Source organism: Corvus brachyrhynchos, unplaced genomic scaffold (assembly GCF_000691975.1).
Source record: "Corvus brachyrhynchos isolate BGI_N302 unplaced genomic scaffold, ASM69197v1 scaffold3734, whole genome shotgun sequence".
In the NCBI taxonomy this organism is placed as follows: domain Eukaryota; kingdom Metazoa; phylum Chordata; class Aves; order Passeriformes; family Corvidae; genus Corvus; species Corvus brachyrhynchos.
In genome coordinates this window covers 3,006-6,772 of record NW_008237535.1, presented here as the reverse complement: position 1 = coordinate 6,772, position 3,767 = coordinate 3,006, and the positions used below count along the sequence as shown (strand labels likewise).

General features: G+C 72.5%; 1 long non-coding RNA gene across 1 annotated transcript in view; it reads right to left on the bottom strand.

Moving 5' to 3' along the window:
- Nucleotides 1–11: 11 nt before the first annotated feature.
- The window catches only part of LOC108446074, a 6,267-nt gene continuing 2,511 nt past the window's right edge, over nucleotides 12–3,767 (bottom strand). Inside the window, exons 2-3 of the long non-coding RNA XR_001861183.1 lie at nucleotides 330–3,654; nucleotides 12–248 (exon numbers count right to left, since the gene is read on the bottom strand). This is a non-coding gene — a long non-coding RNA (uncharacterized LOC108446074). The remainder of the gene's footprint in view (nucleotides 249–329; nucleotides 3,655–3,767) is intronic.

Genomic DNA, 3,767 nt, shown 5'->3' with positions numbered 1-3,767 from the left:
GGGGTCCCTGTGTCCCCCCAGGGGTGGCCCTGTCCTCGCTGCGGGGGTCCCTGTCCCCCTCTTGGGGGTCACTTTGACCCCCCGGGGGTGGCCCTGTCCCCTCTGGGAGGGTCCTCGTCCCCCTTTGGGGGGTCCCTCTCCCCTCTGGGGGGGTCCCTGTCCCCCCCAGGGGTCCCTTTGTCCCCCCCCAGGGGTCCCTTTGTCCCCCCGGGGGTGGCCCTGTCCCACTTAGGGGTGGCCCTGTCCTTCTGGGGGTCACTTTGTCCCCCCAGGGGTGGCCCTGTCCTCGCTGCGGGGGTCCCTGTCCCCCTCTTGGGGGTCACTTTGACCCCCCGGGGGTGGCCCTGTCCCCTCTGGGAGGGTCCTCGTCCCCCTTTGGGGGGTCCCTCTCCCCTCTGGGGGGGTCCCTGTCCCCTCCAGGGGTCCCTTTGTCCCCCCCCAGGGGTCCCTTTGTCCCCCCGGGGGTGGCCCTGTCCCACTTAGGGGTGGCCCTGTCCTTCTGGGGGTCACTTTGTCCCCCCAGGGGTGGCCCTGTCCTCGCTGCGGGGGTCCCTGTCCCCCTCTTGGGGGTCACTTTGACCCCCCGGGGGTGGCCCTGTCCCCTCTGGGAGGGTCCTCGTCCCCCTTTGGGGGGTCCCTCTCCCCTCTGGGGGGGTCCCTGTCCCCTCCAGGGGTCCCTTTGTCCCCCCCCAGGGGTCCCTTTGTCCCCCCGGGGGTGGCCCTGTCCCACTTAGGGGTGGCCCTGTCCTTCTGGGGGTCACTTTGTCCCCCCAGGGGTGGCCCTGTCCTCGCTGCGGGGGTCCCTGTCCCCCTCTTGGGGGTCACTTTGACCCCCCGGGGGTGGCCCTGTCCCCTCTGGGAGGGTCCTCGTCCCCCTTTGGGGGGTCCCTCTCCCCTCTGGGGGGGTCCCTGTCCCCTCCAGGGGTCCCTTTGTCCCCCCCCAGGGGTCCCTTTGTCCCCCCGGGGGTGGCCCTGTCCCACTTAGGGGTGGCCCTGTCCTTCTGGGGGTCACTTTGTCCCCCCAGGGGTGGCCCTGTCCTCGCTGCGGGGGTCCCTGTCCCCCTCTTGGGGGTCACTTTGACCCCCCGGGGGTGGCCCTGTCCCCTCTGGGAGGGTCCTCGTCCCCCTTTGGGGGGTCCCTCTCCCCTCTGGGGGGGTCCCTGTCCCCTCCAGGGGTCCCTTTGTCCCCCCCCAGGGGTCCCTTTGTCCCCCCGGGGGTGGCCCTGTCCCACTTAGGGGTGGCCCTGTCCTTCTGGGGGTCACTTTGTCCCCCCAGGGGTGGCCCTGTCCTCGCTGCGGGGGTCCCTGTCCCCCTCTTGGGGGTCACTTTGACCCCCCGGGGGTGGCCCTGTCCCCTCTGGGAGGGTCCTCGTCCCCCTTTGGGGGGTCCCTCTCCCCTCTGGGGGGGTCCCTGTCCCCTCCAGGGGTCCCTTTGTCCCCCCCCAGGGGTCCCTTTGTCCCCCCGGGGGTGGCCCTGTCCCACTTAGGGGTGGCCCTGTCCTTCTGGGGGTCACTTTGTCCCCCCAGGGGTGGCCCTGTCCTCGCTGCGGGGGTCCCTGTCCCCCTCTTGGGGGTCACTTTGACCCCCCGGGGGTGGCCCTGTCCCCTCTGGGAGGGTCCTCGTCCCCCTTTGGGGGGTCCCTCTCCCCTCTGGGGGGGTCCCTGTCCCCTCCAGGGGTCCCTTTGTCCCCCCCCAGGGGTCCCTTTGTCCCCCCGGGGGTGGCCCTGTCCCACTTAGGGGTGGCCCTGTCCTTCTGGGGGTCACTTTGTCCCCCCAGGGGTGGCCCTGTCCTCGCTGCGGGGGTCCCTGTCCCCCTCTTGGGGGTCACTTTGACCCCCCGGGGGTGGCCCTGTCCCCTCTGGGAGGGTCCTCGTCCCCCTTTGGGGGGTCCCTCTCCCCTCTGGGGGGGTCCCTGTCCCCTCCAGGGGTCCCTTTGTCCCCCCCCAGGGGTCCCTTTGTCCCCCCGGGGGTGGCCCTGTCCCACTTAGGGGTGGCCCTGTCCTTCTGGGGGTCACTTTGTCCCCCCAGGGGTGGCCCTGTCCTCGCTGCGGGGGTCCCTGTCCCCCTCTTGGGGGTCACTTTGACCCCCCGGGGGTGGCCCTGTCCCCTCTGGGAGGGTCCTCGTCCCCCTTTGGGGGGTCCCTCTCCCCTCTGGGGGGGTCCCTGTCCCCTCCAGGGGTCCCTTTGTCCCCCCCCAGGGGTCCCTTTGTCCCCCCGGGGGTGGCCCTGTCCCACTTAGGGGTGGCCCTGTCCTTCTGGGGGTCACTTTGTCCCCCCAGGGGTGGCCCTGTCCTCGCTGCGGGGGTCCCTGTCCCCCTCTTGGGGGTCACTTTGACCCCCCGGGGGTGGCCCTGTCCCCTCTGGGAGGGTCCTCGTCCCCCTTTGGGGGGTCCCTCTCCCCTCTGGGGGGGTCCCTGTCCCCTCCAGGGGTCCCTTTGTCCCCCCCCAGGGGTCCCTTTGTCCCCCCGGGGGTGGCCCTGTCCCACTTAGGGGTGGCCCTGTCCTTCTGGGGGTCACTTTGTCCCCCCAGGGGTGGCCCTGTCCTCGCTGCGGGGGTCCCTGTCCCCCTCTTGGGGGTCACTTTGACCCCCCGGGGGTGGCCCTGTCCCCTCTGGGAGGGTCCTCGTCCCCCTTTGGGGGGTCCCTCTCCCCTCTGGGGGGGTCCCTGTCCCCTCCAGGGGTCCCTTTGTCCCCCCCCAGGGGTCCCTTTGTCCCCCCGGGGGTGGCCCTGTCCCACTTAGGGGTGGCCCTGTCCTTCTGGGGGTCACTTTGTCCCCCCAGGGGTGGCCCTGTCCTCGCTGCGGGGGTCCCTGTCCCCCTCTTGGGGGTCACTTTGACCCCCCGGGGGTGGCCCTGTCCCCTCTGGGAGGGTCCTCGTCCCCCTTTGGGGGGTCCCTCTCCCCTCTGGGGGGGTCCCTGTCCCCTCCAGGGGTCCCTTTGTCCCCCCCCAGGGGTCCCTTTGTCCCCCCGGGGGTGGCCCTGTCCCACTTAGGGGTGGCCCTGTCCTTCTGGGGGTCACTTTGTCCCCCCAGGGGTGGCCCTGTCCTCGCTGCGGGGGTCCCTGTCCCCCTCTTGGGGGTCACTTTGACCCCCCGGGGGTGGCCCTGTCCCCTCTGGGAGGGTCCTCGTCCCCCTTTGGGGGGTCCCTCTCCCCTCTGGGGGGGTCCCTGTCCCCTCCAGGGGTCCCTTTGTCCCCCCCCAGGGGTCCCTTTGTCCCCCCGGGGGTGGCCCTGTCCCACTTAGGGGTGGCCCTGTCCTTCTGGGGGTCACTTTGTCCCCCCAGGGGTGGCCCTGTCCTCGCTGCGGGGGTCCCTGTCCCCCTCTTGGGGGTCACTTTGACCCCCCGGGGGTGGCCCTGTCCCCTCTGGGAGGGTCCTCGTCCCCCTTTGGGGGGTCCCTCTCCCCTCTGGGGGGGTCCCTGTCCCCTCCAGGGGTCCCTTTGTCCCCCCCCAGGGGTCCCTTTGTCCCCCCGGGGGTGGCCCTGTCCCACTTAGGGGTGGCCCTGTCCTTCTGGGGGTCACTTTGTCCCCCCAGGGGTGGCCCTGTCCTCGCTGCGGGGGTCCCTCTGAGCGTCGAGCAGCCGCCGCCGGCCCTCGGGGGGGTCGTGGGCGCCCAAGTGATCCCTGCGCAGCTCCTGCTCCACCAGCATCAGCCTGCGGGGCCAGGCTTCACCGGGGTCATGCTGCCACCCCCCCGGGGACATCCCCGGGGACACCCAGGGACACCCCCCGGGCTCCCGCGCGCGCCCACGGGGACGCCCACAGGC